The sequence below is a fragment of the Chlorocebus sabaeus genome, chromosome 4 (assembly GCF_047675955.1).
Source record: "Chlorocebus sabaeus isolate Y175 chromosome 4, mChlSab1.0.hap1, whole genome shotgun sequence".
NCBI classification, from domain to species: domain Eukaryota; kingdom Metazoa; phylum Chordata; class Mammalia; order Primates; family Cercopithecidae; genus Chlorocebus; species Chlorocebus sabaeus.
Genome location: NC_132907.1, coordinates 27,490,084 through 27,502,576, shown reverse-complemented (window position 1 = coordinate 27,502,576; position 12,493 = coordinate 27,490,084).

Below are 12,493 nucleotides of genomic sequence, written 5' to 3'. Positions count from 1 at the left end.
AGCTTGCAGTGAGCCGAGATCAGGCCACTGCACTCCAGCCTGGGCGACAGAGTGAGACTCTGCCTCAAAAAAAAAAAAAAAAAAAGAGAGAGAGAATCATGGGCTTGTGTTAAGAACTAGGCCTGAGCTCTGACTCCTCCAGGATCTCTGACTTTGGAAAAATTATTAAACTTCCCTGAGTTATGGTTTCTCATCTGTAAAATGATATGATGGAATGAAGTCTGAGTCTCCCCAAAATTCTTATATTGAAGACTTAACCACAGTGTGATTGTATTTGGGTGTAGAGCCTTTAGGAAGTAATTAGGGTTAGATGAAGTCACAACGGTGGGCCCCTTATAATAAGATTAGTGCCCTTATAAGAAGCAGGCCAGAGCTGTCGCTCTTTCCACCACATGAGGATACAGCAAGAAGGCAGTCATCTGCAAGTCAGGAAGAGGGTCTTCAACAGGAACTGAATTGGCTGCTACGTTGTTCCTGAACTTCCCATCCTCCACAAATGTGAGAAATCAATGTCTGTTGGTTAAACCACCCAGTCTATGCTATTCTGTTGTAGCAGCCTAATCTAAGACAGATAGGAATAAGAATACCAATCTATTGTATAGAGTTGTTAGGCCACAAATGAGACACTTGTATATTAAATGTATGTAAATTTTCAATCAATTTTAAGTACTATATTAGGACCTAGAGAGATTTGAAAGTGAATCAGACACAGACCTTGCCCTCAGAAAGTTCAGTTTCCCAAGTGATGTAAGACTCTCATATAATCAACAAGTATACAACGTATGAAGGGCCACATTCATTAATTCTTTGTTCATTCATTTATTTAACAAATATGTTTTGAGCATCTAACTATGTGCCAGGTGTTATTCTAGATTTTCAGGAGACTGCAGTAAACAAAAGAAATTCTGTGTTCTTAGAGAATTTGTATCTGAGTTTGGGAAGCAGTCAATATACAAAATGTTAAATATGTCTGGTAGTGGGAAGTGCTTTGAAGAAAAAAAAAAAAGTAAGACAATAGATAAGAGTAATAAGGGGCACATGGCCATTTTGTACAAAGTGATAAGGAAAGCTCTAGCCAGGTCTGTCTGGTAAGGGACATTTGAGCATATGCATCCATGAAGGGAGCCAATGATCCAAGAGGTTTTTGGGAAAAAAATGTTCCAGGCAGAGGGAGCAGCAAGTGCAAATACGCTGAGGCAGCTGGGTTGTTTATTTATTTATATTTATTTATTCTGTGAGACAGAGTCTCACTCCATCACCAAGGTTGGAGGACAGTGTCACAATCTTGGCTCACTGCAACCTCCGCCACCCAGGTTCAAGTGATTCTTGTGCCTCAGCCTCCCAAGTAGCTGGAATTACAGGCATGAAACACGATTCCTGGCTGATTTTTGTATTTTTAGTAGAGACGAGGTTTTTCCATGTTCACCAGGCTGGTCTCAAACTCCTGAGCTCAAGTGATCCACTGGCCTCAACCTGCCAAAGTGCTGGGGTTACAGGCATGAGCCACAGCGCCCAGCCAGCAGCCTTAATCACACAAAAGATTCTTCAAAGGGGTTCTGGGAATTCAGAGTTGAGATTATTTTCAGCTAAGGGTGATAATGACACAAGACCCTAGAGAAGGGGCTTGTAAAAAGATACCACAAATTTTCATATTATTTCATACGTTTTACTTGTCTTTTACTTAGATCATATTTCATAAATTCCTATCAATAAGTACAGTTTTTTAATTCTTATTCTCCTCTCAAAGAAAAGCCATAAATATCACTTTTCATTTTCCTATAATGAATGAACATTGCTATTAATTATCCTTTCCATTTCAGATTATTAATATTGTCATCATTTTCAGACACAAGGTAGATTGTAGTTAACAACCTGTGCTTTGAAGTCAAGCAGACAGTAGCTGATATCCCAATTCAACTTCTTACTAGATTTCTCACCTTGGGAATATTGCTTAGGCTTTAGAATCATAGTTTCTGTCACCTCTTTTTACCTATGGCTCCTCATGGATATGGTACTAAAAAATTGCTCAGTGTTGCTATCCTTTTCCACCCTGTCTTTACTGAAATATTCATAAACATCAAACTAGAACACAAGAAGCCCCAAATCTAAAAGTCACACTATGCAAATTTTATACAAAATAAATGAAAGTATGAAGAGAAGTAAGAACAAATATATATACATCTTTACTGAATAAAAAGGGCTTTCATAGATATTCACCTATTAATTCTTTGATAAACTTATAACCTGAGTATTATTCATCTTCAGTCGATTGATAAAAAATACAACTCAGACAGATTGAGTTATTTTGGCTAAGATCACTCAGCTCGTAACTGGCAAGGCTGCAATTTGTATTGCTCTTCTGAGTCCAATTCCTTGGGGTTAGCTATTGGTACAACTAGTGCCCAAGCAGTCCTCGCAAGGCTGGAAGAACTTCCAAATGATTAACCAAGTTAGTTGCATTATGGGTGGCCTCCCTCCTACTTGTGGAATTTGTTTTCTCACTGAAGATTATTTTAAAAGTTACCTAAGCCTCTTCAAAAAGCTTCAGAAATTCCTGGTTATATGATAGATAATGATGTATACAAGGCTTCCTTCTGGATGATTCTACAGGGTCTAGAATGTAAATAGTTTCTCTCTATGGTGAGCAAGATCTCTGTGCTATAAGGCTCATTTGGTCACTCATCTGGGAGCTCTGCAAGAACTGGGACCATGTCTTACTCATCTCTGTATCCCAAGGCCAGCCCAAAGCCTGGCATGTGGGAAGCACTCAGGTGGGGTTTGAGCAGCAGCATGCTAGGCATTATGATGGTGATGCCTGTTAAAAATCATTGGTTAAGCTCCACTTTTGCTGCAGTGAACAGACTAGACATCAGCTGTCATAAGAAAACATATTATCAGGCAACTTTTCATTTTTTCATCCCGAATCCAAGCAACTGGCCAGGATGGTGAGATGACAGCCCTGCAGCTTCCACATCTCACATCACTTCTCTCTTCTCCTAGTTCCTTTTCAGACAGCTTTTTTTTTTTTTTTTCCCAAAAGCCCAAGCCTGAGCCAGAACTACAGGTTTTGTTTGTCCCAACAGGGAAAATATTTTTAAAGCGAGGATGTTAAATCACCCTGCACTTTTAGTCTCTTGAGTATCAGTGTCAACTTAAACCTTCCCCATGGAGAAGGGTGGCACTGATCTCTAGACTGGTGAGGGAAATCAGCACCAGCTTGGAAGGTAGCTGCACTGAGTTTCAATCTCTGCACTGTCATGTAACAATGGCTGAATTTATTTACCGGTTACCTGCACTGATCACCTTACACACATTGCTTTCTTTAACCCTCTGTGAAGGATTCTCATTATCATTTGCATTTTGAAGATGAGAAAGTTAGAGCAGAGAGGTGAAGCGACTTGCCCAAGGTCACAGAAAGTGATCAGCAGATCTGAGATGAAACAAACCAATTGGACTTCACAGCTGTATTCTTAACTATGCTACATCAGGCAAGTGAATGACCCTCTCAGCACCTCCATTTTCTTGTCAGTAAGATGAATGGAGGAGCAACGACTTTATTGGATTGTTAGGAAAAGTAACTGAGATAATGCAGGCAAGCTCCTGACACTTAGCAGTTACTTAAGATATGTCAGTTCTCTCCCTTCCTTTACATAACCTGGAATTGGAGAGCATCACCTCTTAAGCAATCCTTTATAAATATAAAGCTGAAATTAATCCAAATCACACCAGAGCCAATGACAATAAAGTTGATTTGTTCAGACTTATTATTTTGTTTCAAAAAGATCTGTCTCCAGTTTCCTCGGCAGCCCCACAGAGCCAACCCAAACTGAAAACACATGCAACGAATGCAAACTCATTGGTGAAACATGATAGACACTTCAAGAACCAGGAAATTCCTTCTTTAAATGACTTGCTCCTTAGCCAAAGCAGTTATGGGTTAAACAATACAGCAGTGCGGCTGTGGCCTTCAAGATGCACAGTGGGGCTTCATTCTCCTGGAGGGAATGGAAGCACAGGGCTCTGCTTGCCAGCTGGCACCGACACTCCACGGACAAGATACGCATGGCCTGGCCTTCCAAATTGAGAGCAATTGCTGGCAGTACACTGTGAGCATGTGAAGCTAAGGGAGTATTTTTTTTTTTTTAAGTCCCATCATTGTTTTTCTTTCTTTAAATGGTAGCCACTGAAAAGCTATGCAAACACTTCAGCTGTGGAATATTTAATCTGACATTTGGCATGGCTCCCTTGTTGATCCAAGACATAAAGTATGCAGTTGTTTCATTGCTTACTCAAAAAAGATAAGCTAGATACAATTTAATTTTCCTTCTCCTTGCTTTTAGTTGGGTCCCTACATGGATGCATCCTTGATTCCCAAGCAATGGGATGACAATTATAGACCACAAGAGCAGAAGGTGAATAGTTCATTTAACTAAGTGAGTCAATTTAATACTTTTCTTCTGGGGGGTAAGGGGGATACTCTGCTAAAAGCTGTAGGAGTCCCTGTGGTTGTGGTGTTTTCAAGGGTTTGGCAGCTCTTCTCACTGGATTTGGTGTTTCAGGGTTTCATGTGCTGTCATGGAAGCATCACCAGAATGGTCCCCTCATCACTCTGTTGTCACTGGTTTTTAGCAAGAGGAGAACCAGCATCTTGTGGGAATCTTCCACCTGTTCACATCGGACATACCTCCTGGCTGTATCTGCTCTTTCACTCCATCAGGACAAGCTTAACTATCTCACTGGCAGATTTGGTTTCCTAAAAGCAAATCTCCTGTAGGTTCCCTTTCACTGTCATTGAATGGTTTCCGACCCTAGACAGGTAAGGAGAACATTGCCCCTTCTCACAAAACACAGGAATCCAAAAAACTGTGTGGGCAGTTCTTGTTTCTCAGCACGTGCAGGGAAGGACACAGAACTGTCCAGCATTCCAAAGGGAACAGAGACCTTCCTTATCCAAGTGTTCCTCCGCTGGAGAGTTAGGACAGTTGCTGAATGTAAACAAACACACTTCCTAAAGTCTCATCCTTTCTGCAGGTGGACCAAGAATGCCAAAAACACTGGAAATTATAGTCCAATGAGGACTTTATTCATTCTCCTGTGTTTCAATGTCCATTGTTACAACAACCGTGATTTAAACATCAGGCTGCTGTCACTTGACTGCAGGTAATGATACAATTTTGCTTTAGAGAAATATTGAAACAGAGTTCATCCTTTAAAAAGGGATGGATGAGGGAATGGGTAGAAGAGAATCAAATGGATTTGTTAAAATAAACCAAATCTTAAAAACCCTGAAACTGCTAAAGTAAATGGAACTGACAAATTTGGATATTCTCTTAGTTCTGATTTAAGTTTCTGGATCCTGTTCCAAATAAAAATATATCTTTGTTTCTAATGGAAAATTCAAAGAACACAAACCTGAGCTTTAAAAGCCATGTCCCAGTTTGTTCTTTTATGGTGTTTGAGCTTGAGGGATTCAGTTTGGTGAGAAAGGAACCTCTTAACCTTAAAAAAACTTTACTTAACAGACAAAATTGTGCTTGAAGGCAGGGAACTCTTATAAGAATGGCCTTTCTGGCAGGTATAACACAGTTATATCTTGCAATTATCAATTTGTATTTAAAATATATGTCTAAATACTATTAATAGAGTTTTTCAAAGATAGTGATAAATGATTTTTACTTTCTTCTTTATAACTTTTGTCTCTCTCTTCTTCACAGTTTTGGACATTGAATATCTGTTTTGTATATAAATGGAAAAATGAAAGTTAAAAATACATTCTTTCTCCAAGGATCTAGCAGTGAACCTTTTCTTGGAGTGGCTAGTAAGTCCTGAAATGAGGTAATTCTGAGCATCCTCACTGCAATGAGGCACTCATTCTGGGTCTGGAAACTTCTGTGGAGAGTTTCCAGCAGCCTTTTTTAAAGGGTTCAAACCCTTTTTCCACTTTTTCCAGGCCTTCCCCATGTAAGAAGCTCTTAATATCATATCTCTATAATGCATCAATTATAATCAAATTATGGCAGTGATAAACTAAATTCCATAAGCCAATAATATTTCATAGAAATTGGTTCCCAAAGTTTTGTGAACATGTTTTCAGTTGTCCAGTGTCTTCAAAGTAGGTGGCAGGGCATTTCTTGGTAAGTAATTGGGAAGCATACCAGAGCTCTGAAAGTCCTCCTAAATTCCTTAAAATATAGATTACTATAGATAATTGAGTGACTCTTTAGGGTCTAGAGTGGCAGAGTAGTGACATCTCACCTGCTGACCCTAATTGATGGGGAGAAGCTTCTGGAATGTTCTATTGAGAGGAAGTAGAAGGAATGGGCTCAGGCTGATGAGTGATGTTGGCACCGTGTCTAAGGTAGCAATATTGGTGACACAGTTGGTTTTAAATTGCCAACCCTGTTCTAGATTTTGTCTGAATGAGTTTCTAGTGATTTATGTAGTAGTCAAAATGTCTTTCCCAAAATGTTTACTTGGACAATATGGAAGCATATCCTAGGGGTACCTCACACTATTTCTCTCTTCTTTCCCACTTTCCTGTCTTTTTTGCATGACAGGGGCTTCGGGGTTAGTGGCCAAAGTTTTATGAAGACTCCATGATCTGTGCTGGAGGCTGTGATGCTGTGGTTAAGTTCTTAGTGAACACCGTCACCCTTCTCTTAGAAAGCCAGCATTTAGAACCCGTGTTTCATATTTGGTCTTTAAAAAAAAAAAAAAAAAAGTAAAAGGAATGAAAACAAGAATCCTTCTTTTAATGATTTGCCTTTATATTTGCATTTCCCCCAGTCCTGTACCACTCCACCACAGAAAGGAAATTTTAGGGCAAGATAATCCTATGCAGGCAGTGCTAAACTATCTCTCAGCAGTATCTTTTGCCATTGCCTTTCAACAGATTTCTTATTTATATTTAGATTGTAATGTATTCAATGTATGCAATGGAAACCTTAGAGAAATCAACTAAAGCTGAATTCCTATGGAAAAAATACTTTACTTCCTTCCATATTGCTGCAACAGAAATTTTATTGGCAAAGCAAGTTGCAATATTACTCCCAGCAGAAGATTTCTGCATATGTAAAAAAACCTGGGAGTATAATTGCTTCATTCAAAAATAAAAAGAGGAAAAGAAAAAATGAGCAATTGGGAATCATGTTGCCATAACCATTGTTAAGCTCTGTATTTATTAAATCTAACTTATAAAAAGCCATATTTATTAAACATAAAAAGAAAGCAGTGAATTGTCTCAAGATGTTATACCCTATAAGGTTTACGTCCGTACAAAATTTGTTAAAAGAAAAAGAAAAAAGAAAACAAGTTAGAACTTCTAATATTGGAAATACAAGGATTTAGTAGAAGATAGAAGTGAATGCAATTTTAACATTTCCCTAGTAACTATCAAAACCAGATAAAAAGACTACAATGAGGCAAAAAAATGTAATAAAATTCTACCAGCACTGAATCTTAGTAACAGTGTCAATCTAATACTATAAAATGTCCGACATTTCTATCAGAAAAAAAAAAAAAAATGGCTTTTCAATCAAAACAAAGATCCCGTGTACCACCACACAACTTAGAGAATAATAACATCATATGAATTATGAAAAATAAAAAGAGAACATTGTAGGAGATTCTTCTAAATATCTCTTAGTTTAAAAGGACAAGGACTGAAAGAATTGGGAGGCTGTGGGAAAAACCATTGCGACTGGAACCCGGCTCTGTTCTGTGTGGAGAGTCCTTGAGGAAATCCAGAGAACATTTTTCGTATTTGTCTCTGGCTGAGAGAGTTATCAATGCTCTGAGTGGTAACGGGGAAAAGCAGTCTCTAGAAGGTAGCTCATTGAAGACCTGGGACTCAACTCACTAGGAGCTATTGCTGCTGCTACATATTATAAGTGTAAAAGCATTGTGATGTGTGAAGGGGAAAAGCTGTGGCAGACAAAAAAAAAATATATTTTGTCCACTCACCAAACAAAAAGTGCATAGTAGTGGAGATTTCCTGATCTTAAATTTGTACTAGTGTGACTGGTGACTCCGAGTCTGCTGAATGAAACAGAATATTCTCTCAGCTCAGTGGAACTGGAGCTTAGTGAGGTAGTTTCCATAATACATAGAAAAAACTTACAGTCATAAAATTATTTGAATATAATGGCTCAAAATTCATACCTATCTCCTCAACCAAAAGCTGCTGAATTGCTTAAATGGCTGAATCGATTCCATTAATGTGTGGCAGTCAGGCATTCAGCCTGCATTTTATGGGGAGATAGAAAACTCCCCCAAGTTAAAGGAGAAGAAATGCAAAAGAAATACATCGTAGTATTTATTTGTTTATCACCTGCTTTTTTCTTTTTTTTGAAAATGACAATAATAGACATTTCTCTTTTTTAACTAAAGTAAATGTAATAAAATAGACTAAATGGGCTGGGGAGGTTGCTCACACTGATAATCCCAGTGCTTTGAGAAGTTGAGAAAGGACAATAGCTTAAGCCCAGGAGGTTGAGGCTGCAATCAGATATAGTCACACCACTGCACTCCATTCTAGGACACAGAGCAAGACCCTCCCTGTCTCTTAAAAAAAAAAGAAAAAGAATAAAAAGTACGATAAATATTGCATTCTAAAAAAGAGTATCATTTTAACAAATATTTATTCTGGGAGACCCAAATAAAAGTAAATGTTGCTTTCGTTTTAAGGAGATAATATAAAATATAAATTCTAAGAAATGATAAATTAATAGACTGAAATTAAAAAGTACAAACTTAGCAATAAAAACAAGTAAGTTATTTCAAAATTTAAAATTGTATTATAAGTTGAAATAGAGAGCAAGTGGGGACAGAGAGTGAGAAAGAAAGAGAGAGAGGAGAATAGATGCAGAAAGACGAATCAGTGGCATTCAGGACTAGCAGCAGGAAGTTCTACAGTTTGGAGAGGGAAGGGACAGAATGCTGGAAATAGAAGGTAATAGATACCAAATGCAAAAACAGAGATCCTGTGTATGAATAATGAGTATGAATGAAAAACTGCAAAAAAGATTTTAAAATGTAAAAGAAAACAAACTAACTGAATTGAAAGAATTTTTGACTGTACAGAGTAAAAAACAGTACTCTACTTAGACAAAATTATTGGAAAGCCATCAATAATTTCTTATGATATTCTGAAATTGAAAGGTAAAGAATTCTGAAAGCACTGAGACAGAAGAATCCAATCACTTAAAATGAGAAAAAATGTCATGCTGGCTTCAGACTTCACCTAGGTATGTATGTTACCAAAATACATAGCAGACACAGCCCAAGACTAGACACTATTCAAATGCCTACTAATGGTAGTTGTATATTCCCATCACAAAATAGTAAATGGCAATAAGACTAAACTATGTATGACTATATGCAAAAGTATAGGTGAATCTCATAAAACTAATATTGAATGAAAGAAGCCAAAAATAAAAAAGTAAATCCTGCATGAATCCATTTACATAACAACACAAAGTGAGGCAAAACAAATCCATGCTGGGAGAAGTCAAGTAATGGTTACCCACGAGGGGAGAACACCAGCAAGGGACTGGTGAAAACTTCACTGGGTGGCTGATAATCTTCTGTTTCTTGATCTGCAGGCATTTTATAGTGTGTTAAATTACTTATTTTATAAAAACTTACCAAACTGTACATTTGTGACTTGTGTACATGAATAAAGCATTTTTAAATATTGAAGTAAAATTAGAGCAATCATTGAAGATAGGGAGGATTCAATGGATCGATACTGTGAACAGAATTTTAGATGAGTATATTAAAAATCTGATGGTAATAATTAACTATATATGCCATAGCTTCAAAATCAGCAGAAAAATAGAGAAGGAAGAAAATTTTATCAAGTTAACAGGAGATAGGAAAGATGAATAAAACAGAAAAAAAATAGCATAGTAAACAGAAAATAAAAAATAAGATGGCAGAAATTACTCCAAATATGTCAGTCTTCACAATAAAATATAAATGGATTGAATTCACTTTTTAAAAGATGCAGATTATAAAATAAGATAAAAACACATTCACAGTCAATGTATTGGTTTTAAAATGTCATTCTCTAATAAAAGCAACCAGGACCCTCTGGAGGAGTGGTTGATTTCAGAGGCAGGTGAGGATAAATAAATATCCAAAAGTTCATGATGATAAACAATTGAATGAATAAACACATAATGGAAAATGAATAATTCTTCCTTATGGAAGAATTCCAATTAATAGATGTAAAGGAGTTGAAGAAAATAGAAAGTCATCATAGGCCACATAATAATCACTGCAGATAAGAGCTACTAATGATTCTTAAATTAGTGGGTAAAAGTATGAGTAGACACAGAATATTGCATAGCCTCAAAGTATCAACTGCTCCCAAAATATTAATTAATTACAGTGGGGAAACCTGGCAGGTAACACAGCAACCAAATAATAACAGTTAAAATCATCAACAATAAGACAAATCAACAACATGTAACCCCCGATCTGATGCACTGAGAAGGGCTTATCTCCTCTGTGTTGTTCTTCTCAATAAGCAAAACCTTAACCTAACCCTGAGAAAACATCACACAAACTCAATCAGTGGGCTATTCTACAAGATATGTGACTAATATTCGTCAAAGTATCAAGATCATAAAAGACAAGAAAAGACAAAGACATTGCCACAGATTGAAGCAAACCCGACAACTAAGTAGAACGATCAGGATCTTGAACTGAATTCTGGAAAATGACTAGTACAAAAACTGGTGAAGCCTGAATAAAGTCTGTAGTTAATAGTATTGTAGTGATGTTAATTTCTTGATTTTCATAATATTTATATGGTTATGTAAGATATTAACATTACAGGAATTAGAATAAAAGGTGTATGGGAACACTACTAGTTTTGGAACTTTAAGTCTAAAATTATCTCAAAATAAAAAAGAAACTTTTCAAAAAAGAATCAGATCTTAGTAGTTTGTAGCGTTCAACAGCCTTTGAAATTCCTTATTATACTTGGTTAGTAAGGTTTACTATATATTTTTTAGTCAATATTTATAAAATATTCTCCTGGAAAATATTTGATTTCCCCAAGATACAGCAATTTGTAATAATAGAATTCTATTTTTCCTATATTTTAAAACTACTTCTGTTGAATTAATGTGGCCCATTTTTGTTACTTATTCATGTCCTTTATTACTTTTTGATTTAACTGTTGAAGTTTTTTTTATCAAATAACCAGTTTAATCATTTCTTAAACCCTGCTAATTGTTTAAAATTTTTTATTAATATTTACCTTCTTTGTAATAATTTGAAAATTCTAGTTGACTTGCATTTTTTTCTTCTCTTAGCTTACAGATGTGGGCAATTGGCTCATACGTTTTCAAGCCTCTTGCTGAAAGCTTCTGAGGTTCTGCATTATTTGAAGATCACTCTTTTGGCTATATTTCATAGGTTTGAATCTTTCATTCTTCATGATATAATGGCTTGATAATTGGTAACATCATGTTGTGTGTTAGTTCTTTCAAGTCGCAACAGCAAGAATACCACCCCAAGTGGCTTAATCAACAGAAATTTAATTCTCATAGTTCTAGAGGCTGGGAAGTTGGCCAGTTTGGTTCCTGGTGAGGGCCCTCATTATGTCATCACATGGGGTAGCAGAGGTGGGGTGGGAGGTGATGAAGGAGAAGCAATCTCTCTACTGTCTCTTTTTATGGAGGCACTAACTGTATCATTAAAACTTTACCCTTATGTCCTAATTATCTCCCAAAGGCCCATGTCCATATACAATTAGAATTTTGAGGGGACACAAACATTTAATTCGTAACACATTGATTATACTTTAGTCCAAATATATGCAAATTATTTATTTGCTTGATTTTATTTTCACTGATTATTATCTATTTTTAATTTGATTCTTCTCTGTAACCAACATATAGGTCATAGATTATACTCTGTGGTTAGGTTCTGTGGTATACTGAAGTCAAATAAAAAATCTGTTTTTGTGAAAAAGTATATACACTCTATACAAACACAACTGACACATGGGCATGCATGTACTACATGCAATATACAACCTCAGCATATGCTCCTTATATAGATATACCTAAAATTAAACAACAAAGAAAGGTTGAAAATAAAGGGATTCCAAAAGATACCATGTGGGTACCAACTAAAGGAAAGTTGGTACAACACTATTTGTACCAGGCAAAATGTAAACTTAAATCACAAAGCGTCTCCCTATTTTGTGGAATATGAAGAAATACATTGCTATCAAAGAAATATTAAATTAGAAATATTTACTCATGCTGAAGCTGTGTGCACGTAGCGCCAGAATTATACAATATATAAAGAAAAAATTAGAAAAATTATAAGGAGAATTTGCAAAGCCACAATCATACACATTACAAGTAGACTGCAAATTCTGCTTGTTAAAGAAAACAAATTTAGTTATAGAAGAAAGGATTTAAAATAAAGTTTTCAAACTTTAATATATACCCACAGAGAGAATAAATATTGT